At 46.1% G+C, this 13980-nt stretch overlaps 1 protein-coding gene across 2 annotated transcripts in view; it reads right to left on the minus strand.

Moving 5' to 3' along the window:
- The window catches only part of LOC147105205 (copine-8-like), a 776136-nt gene that overhangs the window by 615806 nt on the left and 146350 nt on the right, over positions 1-13980 (minus strand). The window lies entirely within an intron of this gene.

Below are 13980 nucleotides of genomic sequence, written 5' to 3' on the forward strand. Positions count from 1 at the left end.
TGGATAGAAGGCATTCAGGAAAGATAGGAAAGGAAATAAAGGAGGTGGGGTGGCAGTATTGATTAAGGAGAATATTACAATGCTGGAGAGAGAGGATGTCCTGGAGGGGTCAAGGACAGAATCTATATGGCTAGAGTTAAGAAACAATAGAGGTGCCATTACACTACTAGGTGTATTCTATAGACCACCAACTAGTGGGAAGAATATAGAGGAGCAAATTTGTAGGGAAATTACAGAGAGGTGCAAGAAGTATAGAGTAGTGATAATGGGGGACTTCAACTATCCTAATATAGACTGGGATAGTAATAGTGTAAAGGGCAGAGAGGGGCAAGAATTTGTTCAGAAGAACTTTCTTGATCAGTACGTTTCTGGTCCAACGAGGGAGGAGGCATTGCTGGATCTGGTTCTGGGGAATGAGATGGGTCAAGTGGAGCAAGTGTCAGTAGGGGAATATTTAGGGAACAGTGATCATACTATCATAAGGCTTTGATTAGCTATGGAAAAGGTCAGGGAGCAATCTACAGTAAAAATACTTAATTGGAGGAAGGCTAATTTCAGTGGGTTGAGAATGGCTCTGGCCTGGGTAAATTAGAATCAAAGATTGGCAGGCAAAATTGTAATCGAACAATGGACTGCCTTTAAAGAGGAGATGGTTTGGATACAGTTGAAGTAGCTGAAGTGCCCTTGCAGAGAGCCGGCACGGGCTTGACGGGCCGAATGGCCTCCTTCTGTGCTGTAATATTTCTATGATTCTAAATGGGTTTTGACAGTCTCAATCCAGTTCTTAGCGGCGTAGGCCTAAAGCACAAAATTCCCTTTAATTCAAACTACTTAGCAATCTCACACAGGGAGACCATGGGATTGTTGGTGTTGGGAAATGAAGAAATGCCACATAGGGGAAGTAGCATATGCTTTTATGAGGCTGCGGCACATTATCAGGGCAGAGTAAAGGGAGCTCTACTCTGTACGGTGGCATAGTGGTTAGCACTGTTGCCTCATAGCGCCAGAGACCCGGGTTCAAATCCGGCCTCGGGTGACTGTCTGTGTGGAGTTTGCACATTCTCCCCGTGTTTGCGTGGGTTTCCTCCGGGTGCTCCGGTTTCCTCCCACAGTCCAAAGATGTGCGGGTTAGGTTGATTGGCCATGATAAAAAAAAAAATTGGCCCTTAGTGTTAGGGGGGATTAAATATGTGGGGTTACGGGGTTACGGGGATAGGGCTTGGGTGGGATGGCTGTCGGTGTAGGGACCGGGTGCTAGGGTTTGGATGATCAGCCATGATCTCGTTGAATGGCAGAGCAGGCTCGAAGGGCCGAATGGCCTACTCCTGCTCCTAGTTTCTATGTTTCTATGTTTCTATGTATCTGGCTGTGCTATACTTGACCTATAAGTGCTTGATGTCGATAATGGGTGCCTGAAATGTAAAGAGTTCCATTCCCCAGCTCTAATATCCCACACCTTGCTGAGTGCAAAACATCAAAAGAAATAAACAGGTGCATCCTAATATTCCAGTACCCGAATTACCTCGAAAACTAGCATCAAGAAATTGGAACATAGGATAGACAGAATTCACAAGCAACAGAAATATTTAAAAATGAACCCTCTCAGTTTCAATTAATTTGATCTACTTCTGATTAAAGACTAAAAAATTTAATAAGTCTAACATAAATGTCTTTTCATCCCACAGATCATCAATCACATCTTTTGCACATATTAGAAATTAACAGCATATTTGGAATGAAGGATCTGTGCTTCACCTTGTCTTTAAACTGCAGAACTTGCAGGAGCCACTTTAAATACAAATACAAAAGGTACTGAATAAGAAACAGCTATTTTGGCCATCGAGATTGCCATGTTTGACAGGCCACGTACAATTCTTAATCTCATGTTCTTTCCAAATTACTCAATCTCCTTGTGGAGGTAAATAACATGGGCAAAATATCTAGGAAGGTAAAACTATGAAGTATCCTCCTAACCTACAAAGTCATTTTAGTGTCAACTCCAGGATATCAGTATAGCATTATAATCCACATTGTTTAACCCTAACCACTTGTATTCTATAGGTGACATTTCCCTGCTCCTAGAATGATCGGAACCAAAGGGGGGAATTTTAACCCTACTCAGCAGAAATCTGCTGGGTGGTGGACAGTTAAAAATTGCCCCAACTCTTTCCTGTCCAAAAGCCGCCATGATCGCAACATCTGCAATTTTAACCTGCTCTCCTGAGCAGGCAGCAAGGACACGTGCCCGGAGCCAACAGGGTCCTTCTTTACATATGCAAGTTGCAGCCCAATTACATCATTGAGACCCAACTGTAATTTTAACTAGGGCCTGAGTGGGGAATCCACCTGGAGTTAAAATCAGGGCCAAAATGTTCACACGGTATCTGGTCTTTTATCTCAATACAGGAAACTTTTTTTTATCCGGCACTGACGGGACCGACGTGGTGCCGGTTCACCAAAAATTCCGGATAACCAAAAGCTATAGTAAAAGATACGGAGCTAAGAGCTCCGTATAAAGCAACAAACCCAGGTTCAGAACAATGGCCACAAATTCCAAGCATCTCTGTAGCTTAGCAACAGCTGCAGCCACACCCTTGCACAGCAACAGATCGAGGAAGGCAAGTAATAAAACTTACCTGAACCTACTCCTGAATTTTGCCAGTTAACTGAGATTTCTGGTTATTTAGGTGCTGGTAAATCGAAAGTTTCCTGTATTTGTTCTTACAGCCTTAAATTCTGTTCTTCACCAGATAGTTATCTAGCTTTTTTCAAAGAAATTAATGATCTGACTATGTACTGTTGATGGATGTTTGCATCACATGTTTATTATGTTGTGGGGGAACGGTGCCTTCTGACCTATAGCTTCCCTTTAATATTTTACTTTTTGGTTCCTTTACTCCAAGTTCTGTGCTCTGTGTTTTTTAAAAAAAAACTAACTTGCTTACAGCTACTTCTATATTCTTAAACAAAACAATGCGGATGTTGGAAATCAGAAATGAAAGCAGAAAATGCTGGAAATACTCAAGATGTCAGGGAACATCTGTGGAGAGAGAAACAAAGCTTGAGCTTTGCTTTCACTGTTCATGAAATCACTACTGTATTATTCATGCTTTTCAGTATTTTAAAGAATTTGATCCGAGCCCATTTCAGTTTTCTTTTCTTCAATGTGAGCAGCTGGATACAAGCAGTGAAGCATTTCAGCTTCAGCATGCAGCAGACAGCAGACATTTTCATTACATCGTGAGCAGCCTTGAAACATTCTACAAGAGGTGGGTCACCAAATAATATTTCTTGTCAGCAATACACTTGAGGAAACAGAGTGTAGCCTTGAGAAGGTTGGTAATGTAACCCTTCGTTTGATAATATAAAAAATAAATAAGGACCATGGGTACTCACTTAAATATTAAAATATAAAAGAGCTGTTAGTTGAAATGGTGTCAAATGATTGCAATATTAAATGGTGTGTGCCATTACTGGATTGGTCATAAACCACAAGAATGAAACTGAAATCTTTTAGAGTCTTCAGTACCCCGGGAGGTCTTACAGCAAAATGTTATTTTGTATAATATATCGACCACTGGCCAATCCAAAAATCTCCCATTTGACCTCTGAACCTTGCTGGTCCAGGTTTTGTCAAGGGTTCTTGCTGAGTTTTTCTTGCACAACTTCCAGCTTTTACCAGGATAAGAGTTGAAAAAAGTTTTTTTAAAAACTTTCAATCATTTAAAATTACTTTAAAAAAGGTAAGTTTATTTTTAACCCCGTAAAAAACTTCAATTCGTTTTTTCAAAAAATTAAATTTTTGTTTAATATTTAATTTATTGTAATTTCAACTAATTTTTAAAATGTGATGATTTTTTTAATGTATTTAATGTTTTAAAGTGTTTTGGGGGTGATCTCCATTCATATGTTTGACAGGTCTTTCTGTCAAGTGTATGATTGGAGATTCCCTTCTTTGATTGGCTCCCCATGGCCCATGTGATCCCAGGGACGCTTGCGAACTGCCTGCGCCTCTGGGATACATGGGCCCGGCGCACTTGGAGTTAGAGAGGCCCAGCATCGGAACTATACGCACCTCAGGAGCCCTCGGGTAAGTGCGTAGATTTTTTTCCAGATCAGAGGCCTCCGCATGCGGGAAGCCTCCGATCAGAAAATATGGCCCAATAATTATTGAGGGTTAAAAACATAATTGTGGATGAGCAAGATTAATTGGTCCAATTAGCACTTGCCTTCAAATGTGTAATTTGTACAGTTGTGGATTTTCCCCTAATTTATATTATGCTGCGAGGGAAGCAAATAATCGGAGCTAAAAGTTCTTACAGAAAGCTATAAAATTCCTTCACAACCACAGGTGTAACCTTGCAACAGAATAAAAAGACACTGGATTCACATTATTCTACACAAACCTGGTGACATTTCTATGGTCAGAACGTCACTGTAGCTAGGGCTGCATGGAGATTCCGAGCAGCCATGCCTATATTTGTCGATGGAATCTTTAATCCCTCCCATAAATAGCCACTGATCATTTCTTTTTTACTTTCCCACCAACTTTCTTTCATCTCCTGAAGGTGGCGACTCCTGTTGGGGTTCAATTCCAATAGGCACCTGCTCCATTCCAATATCTGACCAAAGTAACCATTTGTAGTGAGAATAAATTGAGTGTCAGCAGGTATTCAATCATGGATAGCAGCACAGCTAAGCCTGTTCCTCATCCACCATCCAGCCATGGATAGTGATCAGGAACAGGAACACCAGCTGATTTTTTTCCTCCCTCCTTCACCTGTGAAGTTAAATGCAATGTCCCCAACCACTGCAGAGGTCAACATGCGTGACTTCCAACACTTCTGGTTTTGTGGTGACCCTACTGACAACTGAGGCTCCACATCAGGAGCAAAGCCTCACAAGATTTACCCTATAATGGTTCCTACCTTCCACCCTATCACAGACATTCCCTTTTGTTCTTTCCTTCACCCTCCACCCCCTTTCCCTGCCTCTGTACTTGCTTAAAACCAGTTCCATCTCTAACTTTTGCCAGTTCTGATGAAAGGTCGTCGACGTGAAACGTTAACTCCGTTCCTTTCTCCAAAGATGCTGTCTGATCGGTTGACTATTTCCAGCATTTTCTGTTTTTATTTCGGATTTCCCGCATCCGCAGTCTTTTGCCATTGACTTACCCTATAATGTTCAGCTTCTTTTTAAAAAGGTTAAACATGAATGAAAGACAGACTTACGCAACCTTAGGACGTCCCAAAGCACTTTACAGCCAATGAAGTACTTTTGAAGCGTAGTCACTGTTGTAATGTAGGAAACATGGCGACCAATATGTGCACAGCAAGCTCCCACAAACAGCAATGTAATAAATAACTAGACCATCTGGTTTTAGATGTTGTTTGAGGGATAAATATTGGCCAGGACATCGGGGAGAACTTCCCCTCTGCCCTCCTTCAAATTGTGCCGCGGGATCTTTTAACATTTATTTTGAGAGGCACGTTGCGCCGTGGTACTGCAGGCCTTCCTCCCCTCATTAAAGGGAAGGGGCCTTGCGCAGTGCGACCCGGGTCCACCAGGGATCGGAGTACCAGCAAAAGAGCCCGGCACTCGAGAAGTGCTGGGCTCACGGTGCGTAGCCGGCAAGCCGCAGGGGAGCTGATCAGGAGGCCGGGGACGGCAACGGGGGCAGGTGCTGGCAGGCAGGCAGCAACAAAAATGGCCGCCCGGCACCGCACCTTTCATTAGCACCACCCTGGCCACACGTAGGCCCCTCGACCCTGTCGGACATAGCGTCCGGCGGTAAGTCAGGGGGCGTTACCGAAGATTGCGGCTGGGGCGCTGCACACGGTGATGATGTCATTGCCGGTGGTGCAACGCCATGGGGCGCTAATGGTTACCGCCGCCACTAACCTCCCACTGAATTTTGCGGGAGGCGTTGGTGGCGCGCACCCAGGCGCCAGTTGCTTTGCGCCCCTCTTAGGGCGCTAACGGAGGCACAAAGCATCTGAAATTTTCCCCCATGTTTAATTTGTACATTATGAAATGCTAAGCATGAAATTATTGTATGCCTCCATAAGGAATAATTAATTTTTCTCCTTTCTGAAGATCCAGAGGGACATAAAGAAGTGTTTAATTTTAAATGAGTAATATGCCCTACTTGTAAAAACCCATCTATGTCTTTCATTTTGTACGTATTAAGCACATGTACACCATCATAAACAAACTGAAATAGACAAGTTAATGCGTCAGGTGCAGTGTTAAAAAAGGAGCCACACCTGAAATGTTAACTTATCTGTTCTCTCCACAGGTGCTGCCTGACCTGCTGAACGTCTTTCGCCATTTTGTGACTATAGCTCTTTTCATGTGGGCACAGCATGAGCTGTCTGTTGAGAATATACTCTTCCAGGAGAGGCGGGGGGGTGGAAATCAGTGTTGAACAAAGGACTGCAAGAGACAGTCATTGATTTGGAGCGGGAAGCTAAAATGCAGACAGTCAGTCCTTGCAGTCAGATGTTCTCTAGAAAAAAAGGGAATGCCAAAAACAAGTCATCCCACAATAGAGACAGGGTGAGTGGTTTATTAATTTGTCCCATTTTTCAAGCACAGAAAAGAGGTTTCACGAAGTAGGTTATATTTGCTTTGACTAAGTTCACTTGTTGTCTGTAAATCAAGCAACTTAAATGATTCCGATCTGGTCTTATCCGAGCAAGGAGCCGGCAGTGGCCCACAGTTTGAATGTGGGGTCAGGAAGAGCGCTCTTCCATATGGTACAGTAGCACAGTGGTTATGTTACTGGACTAGTATTCCAGAGGCTTGGACTAATGATCCAGAGACTGGGCTAGATTTTCGGGGAGTCGTCAAGCGGGGTTTCAGGTGTGTGGGGGGGGGGGGGAAATCCCGAATTTGGGGGTCCCGACACCATCCCACCCAAAACCCCGCTCCACGTAAATTTCAGGGGCGGCGGGTACCCACCCCGCACTGGGACCCACCGAAACCAGGCGGGAAGGGATTAGTGCCAATTAACTGCCTGTTAACAGGCAGCTTTTAGCCTAATCCCCATTGAGGGGTTTCGTGTGGGTTTCCTGACGGCTCCAAACCACGCCAGGTAGAGCAGGCGGGCCGTCGGGTTGAAGGAGTTGGAGGGGTCGCGATGTCGGCGCTCAGGTGAGTGATGGGTGCATGAGTGCAAAGGTAAGTGTGTTTGGTGTGTCTAAAGTGTGTAAAGAACTTTTACTTACCTGTACTTACCTTCACAGCCTTTCTTCCTGTAGCCGTCGGGAGCGCATCACTCAGCCGGAACTGAAAGCTGAACGACTGCGATCTGTCAAAAGTGACAGCCTTCAGCATTGAGTGCCAGTGTGAGTTCTAACTGAGTCTGTGCAGAATGATTCATGTCAGAACTCAGACCGTCAGTGTTTCACTGCTTCAAACAGCTGTCAAACGCTAATATTTCATCTGTCAAGAACTCTTGACAGATGGAATTTCAGTCAGTGACGTCACCTGTTGCCGGGTGGCCCTTAATTGGCCTGCTGAGCCTGCTGGGCGGGCTCAACAAGGTCAATCAAGGGAAAATCGCGCAGATTGGCCGGGCGTCGAAGTAGGCGGGTCAAAAACCCGAAAGGGGAAGTCCCGCCTTCTTCCCAACAGGTTCGGGAAAATCTACCCCATGAGTTCAAATCCATGGTAGCTGGGGAATTTAAATTCAGTTAAATAAATCTGGAATAAACAGTTAGCATCAGTAATGGTGACCATGAAACTACTGGATTGTCGTAAAAACCCATCTGGTTCACTGATGTCCTTTAGGGAAGGAAATCTGCCGTCCTTACCCGATCTAGCCTATATGTGACTCCAGACCCACAGCAATGTGGTTGACTATTAATTGCTCTCTGAAATGGCCTAGCAAGCCATTCAATTGTACCAAACTGCTACGAAAAAGATCTTCACCACACGGACTGCAGCGTTTTAAGAAGTTGGCTCACCACCACCTTCTCGAGGGCAATTAGGGATGGGCAATAAACGCCAGCGACGCCCACAATCCGTGAATGAATTAAAAAAATACTCCTGCACTTCCCGGCTCCACATGGAGGTATTTTTTTTTTTTACAAACTTACCTATTTGGTGGCGGCCTGCAACCGTTGCTTTAAGGACTGCCAGTTAAGCTGCATGTTGGCCTGGTTTTCTTGAATGCAGCTAGCCCAGCACTGGCTGCATTCATGGCAAGCCAACTTCACACAGGGAGTCTCAAACAGGCCTTTATTTGCATATGCAAAGGACGTAACAGCCCTTTCGGGTGCTGGCCCTGGACGCCTATTTCTTTGCCTAATGAGCGTGCACTTCCTGTCCGCCATATCGGAGGTTTAGGTGCCAGCTTAGCACCCAACAAACGGGCATGGTGCCATCGACTTTCTAGGCCACTAACTTTCAGTTAAAAACAATTTTTGTTAACTGCCAGTTGAACCTTTTTGGCACTGTTCCACAGAATGAATTAATATATTTCATGGAACGAAAAATCGACTATGCTGTGTATTCTCTAAGATAATCCTTCCATGGTTTATTTAGATGGTAGTAAAAAAAATACAACTGGGTTGTCAGAATGGGCCTTATCTGTCAGTAAAGGAATCTATGAAATGATTGGTAAGCCAGGATGCAACATGGGACTTAGTATATATCTTTTCTAAAATACCTTCTATGTTTGTTCTCTTCTGATTGCTGGGCTAATAGTGGGTTAAAAATCAATGCGTTATCATCTTTGCAATTTATTCCAGGTTTATGACCTTGCCCAGGCGTCAGCAAATCTGCCCGTTAACTACTCATCAGAAGGTTTTAATGCAGCAAGCTCTAGGTGGCCTGGCTTCTGTAGCGGTGTGATGAACGACTACAATCAGAGGTTTGACAACTCGAAGGAGCAGCCCCAAGTATCATTTCAACCGATTGCCATTTCTCGATAGAATGCTGCGTTGTAGTTGGGTAATCACACCGGAATGCTGGAAATCAGCGCTATTCCATCGAATTCCACGCCCCGTCAGAAAATGTTCAGGAGTCACACTGAAAATTGCTAACAGTGCATCAATGGCTCAAATTGGTCTGCCATTCTTGCAGGACTAAGGAAATGTAACAGCAGCGAGCAATACTTAAGAACCTAAAAAGTAAGATGTGCAGTGTGGGGGGGGAGGTGGGGGAGGAAGGAGAGGAGGGAAATACAGTAATTACAGAGAAAGGTTCACTGCAACCTCCATTTTGCAAGAATGTATCCATGATGTTTTAAAATACTTAAACATCTTGATCTGGAGGTATAATTAATTAAAATAATCTATTTTTTCTTGATTTTTAATTTCTACTTCACCCAGAGCCAAATATGTATTTCATTTTCCTGCCTTTTCTCTCAGTTCTGTAGAAGGGTTTCGACCCGAAACATTGACTCTATTTCTCTCTCCACGGATGTTGCCTGGCCTGCTGAGTTTTTCCCAGCATTTTCTGTTATTTCGGATTTCCAGCATCCGCAGTATTTTGCTATCGTATGTATTTTATGTTGTGTTTGTATTCACCAAGGTAAGAAAAAACAGTATTATAGAATAGAATACTTTTTCATATTTCTATTCATTCTTGGGACGCCAGCACTTATTACCCATCCCTAGTTGCCCTGAGAAGATGGTAGTGGGCCTTTTCCTTGAACTGCTGTAGTTCGTAGCGGTTTAATACAACCGAGTGGCTTGCTGGGCCACTTCAAAGAGCAATTAAGAATCTTCCACGTTAGTGTGGGAGTGGATGTTAAATTAACCTCACCAGTTTATATCAATCGCAGATGTTGCCCTCAACTTTAAATTTATAATTAGCAAATTACTGAACTGCCTTTGTAATCGCTGTTATTTATTTTGACAATTAAGCCTATGTACTAATTATTTGCATACGCAATGTTTAAATGTGGCTATGGTTCTAACGTTATTTAACAATTGTTAGTTATGACTAATAAGTAGTATAAATGCTAATATAATCTGAACTGGTTGATGCAAGAGAGCTCAGCAAGCCAATTTTAGGCATAAACTGGGTGATAAACCCCAGACAGTTTCTTGATGAGGAGTTAAAGATTTGTCTGGCGTCCTTGATGAGTATTCTTGTCAGGGTATCAATTCTGGTGTTCTTACAGTGCACTGATCAAACCACCCTTGTAGTATTGTCTTTAGTTTTTTTTATATATTTGTTCATGGGATCTGGGCATCGCTAGCAAGGCCAGCATTTATTGCCCATCCCTAATTGCCCTTGAGAAGGTGGTGATGAGCCGCCTTCTTGAACCGCTGCAGTCCGTGTGGTGAAGGTACTCCCAACAGTGCTATTAGGGAGGGAGTTCCAGGATTTTGACCCAGCGACAATGAAGGAATGGCGATATACTTCCAAGTGAGGATGGTGTGTGACTTGAAGGGGAACTTGGAGGTGGTGGTGTTCCCATGCGCCTGCTGCCTTGTGCTTCTAGGTGGTAGAGGTCGCGGGTTTGGGAGGCGCTGCCGAAGAAACCTTAGTGAGTTGCTGCAGTGCATCTTGTAGATGGTACACATTGTAGCCACGGTATGTCGGTGGTGGAGGGAGTGAATGTTTAAGATGGTCGATGGGGTGCCAATCAAGCGGGTTGCTTTGTCCTGGATGGTGTCGAGCTTCTTGAGTGTTGTTGGAGCTGCACTCATCCAGGCATGTGGAGAGTATTCCATCACACTCCTTACTTGAGCATTGTAGATGGTGGAAAGGCTTTGGGGAGTCAGGAGGTGAGACAACTCTTGTTGCCACAGTATTTATGTGGCTGCTCCAGTTAAGTTTCTGGTCAATGGTGACCCCAGGATGTTGATGGTGGGGGATTCGGTGATGGTAATGTCGTTGAAAGTCAAGGGGCGGTGGTTAAATTCTCGCTTGTTGGAGATAGTCATTGCCTGGCACTTGTGTGGCGCGAATGTTACCTACCACTTATCAGTCCAAACCTCAATCCTGGTTACTATACCACAAGCATCGAAAGGATGCCGAGAAGGGCAACAAGATTAATCCCCAAATGTAAAGGAGTTTACCAAAGGTATGAGGAAAGATCAAAGAAGCTCAAACTCTGCAAATCTAGAAAGTAGGTTAAGGGGAGGCCTCACTGAGGTGTATAAAATATTAAATGGCATAAACAGGGGTGGACTGACCCTATGGGAAATTAGGTAGGGGCAATTTTGCTGGCACTCAGGGGTCGGGTTTGGAGGTGGGACTGCTGGCAAAATCAAAAAGATTGGCAGCAGGTCCCGAACCCACTTCCAATCAATCTTGCTGGGAGTCGGGTCCCCGATTTGCGCAGGGACCTGACTCCTAGCAGCGGGAAAAGGATTATAGTCACTTAATTGCTTGTTAACAGGCAGGTAAGAGGCTTTTTCCAATTTTGACACTTCTACTGCGGGCTTCCTGACGTTGGGAAACCCCGCCAGGGTAAGTGAGGCATGCTGTGGGTTTACTGTAAGGTTTGTGTATAGATGACAGCTGCAGAAGTGGTGTGAAGGATCCAATGGGACACTGGTGAGTTGCAGAGGTAAGAAAATGTTGGAAAAGTCATTTTTAATGTGTTTAGAATTTTCTGTAGGTGACAAGCTTTGAAATGTTTGTCTAGTCCCACCTCATTGGGCCAACTCTCTCACCAGTGACAGATCGCTTCTGTAACCTCACCTGCAGCTGCCATCTGTTTTAGCCTAAGGAGAGAGTCACTGGAGAGTCTGGGTACAAGGGCTCACCTTTGTACAGTGATTGTCAGTGTTTGCAGCACCTCAATGCTGTCAAACGCTGAAAAAATCATGTCATAAAGAAATGATGGTGGCCCCTTTAAGAAAACCGGTAGATGATGCGTCATCAACTGACGTCATCTGACACCAGCTTTCTCTTAATTGGCCGGCAAGCCCACAGGGCAGGCTTAACAAGGCCAATTGATGTGTTGATATGCAAAATAGCGTCTGTGCATCGGACGTCGCTGGGAGCGGGACTAGAACCCGGAAGACAGCAGTCCCGCCCCCAACGCGCCTCTTCAGGTAAGATCGAGGCCTAGGAGATTTCCTGAGTGCCCCCATCAATGGTTCTATAGTGCTGTATTATCAGTGCTCCCTTTTCCCCATGACAATTCAAAAGAATCTGGCACCCTTTCGGGAGACCCTGTCCATCCCTGGGTATAAATACAGTTAGCAATGAACGCCATTTCAAATTAAGCTAGGAAAATAGGACTGAAAGACCTTTCAATTGGTGAAAAATAAATTTTAAACATAAAGGCCTAGAAATTCAATATCGCCACGTTTGGGGCGCTACAGCCGGGCGTTCGCTAAATTTAGCGCCCGGCGCAACTTAGCGCCACCTTCGCCGAAATTGAGTTGCATCGCCCCAAGAGGTTGCTGCTGCGCTAAAGCAGGCGATGCACGACTACCATAAGGCGCTAAGCCGGCGAGCCAAGGCACCAACACCGAGGGCGGGCGCAGCGCTGGTGCGGCGAGTTGCTGATTGAAGGCAGACACACTGGCGCCGGTCAGCTCTTAAAGGGGGAGGGTGGACTTGTTTGGCTGCCACGCCCTGCACACTGCAGCCCTGAAGCAAGGCCTGACCATTGCTGGATCATCATTTCTACGCCCAGGACAATGCAGAAGGCTAGGGAGCGAGTGGAGCGCTTCAGCGAGGGTGCCCTGAGGCTACTGGTTGGCGCAGTAGAGCGCAGGTGACCTGTCCTCTTCCCTGACAGTGGGAGGAGGCCGCTTCCCAGCGAATACCGAAAAGCCTGGAGGGAGGTGGCAAACAGGATGACCACCAACAGCATGGTTGCCAGGACTCCACTTCAATGCAGGAAAAAGTTCAACGACCTCACTCGGGTTGTCAGGGTGAGTACCCTTTCCACTATCCTGTTCATCCCTGCACGTGCACCTCAGTTTCTGGCCAAAGGGACCTGAAAGCCCCAATGCCCAGCCCTCATCCAAGAGCTATGGGACTCTCATGAAAACCACTTGCACATTCAGCACTTTACACACTGTCAGGGCTATTCCACCATGGGAGTCAGTGCAGGCAAGATCAGGGCCTGACACTGTCAGGGCTATTCCACCATGGGAGGCAGTGCAGGCAAGATCAGGGCTTGACACTGTCAGGGTTATTCCACCATGGGAGACAGTGCAGGCAAGATCAGGGCTTGACACTGTATTTAGAGGCCGTCCTTTCTCTTGCAGGGCAAGCTGGCCCACAATCGCAGGCAGCAGCTACGGACCGGGGAGGCCGCCCTGACCTCAAAGAGCTCAGCGACCTGGAGCAGCGTGTGGAGTGCATTATGGCAGGCCGGCTGATTGGCCCCGTCGCCAGTGGAGATGCCGACCCTGTTCTGGACAGCAATGGTAAGGTCATCACCTTTTTGACCTCTCTCTTTCCACTTGTGCCTCACACCAGCATCCTTTGCCACTATCGAACCAATGCAGTGCATAGCAGCACTCATGCCTCCCTCGCTGCCGCCCTGTCCTCACTCTAAAGCAACTCTTGTGCCTCCCTGCTTTCAGATGCTGATTCGCCAGGTGAGGAGGCGGGCCCTCAAGCTGCCACCGTCAGTGATTCTGAATTCGAGGAGGAGGAAGAGGAAGCCGGCCCATCAGTGCCACCCTCAGCCGAGGCAGCCCATGGCCATGATGGGGACATGTCTTCCCTAGAGGGGAGCAGGGGGGAAGGGTCTGAGGAGAGTGAAGCTCCAGGGCCCAGCGGGCTGCAGCAACGCGGGAGGGGTGGGGAAGCTCAGCGGCCTTCTCCCCGGAGGGTGAGTGCGGCCTCCAGTCCTGCTACGGTGAGCGCAGAGGAGGTGCGGCTCCTTGGTGAAATGGGCGCCCAGGCTGAGCGCAGGCACACTGAGCTCATGGCTGCAGTGGCAAGGGTGCCTGACTCCATACAGTCACTGGCAAGGAGTGCTCAGGAATTCGGGGCAGCATAGGCCAGGAGTCTGCAAGAATTCAGTGCAGCACAGGCAAGGAGTCA

This window comes from Somniosus microcephalus, chromosome 18, assembly GCF_052327205.1.
Source record: "Somniosus microcephalus isolate GS21.2 chromosome 18, FLI_Smic_1.0, whole genome shotgun sequence".
NCBI classification, from domain to species: Eukaryota; Metazoa; Chordata; class Chondrichthyes; order Squaliformes; family Somniosidae; genus Somniosus; species Somniosus microcephalus.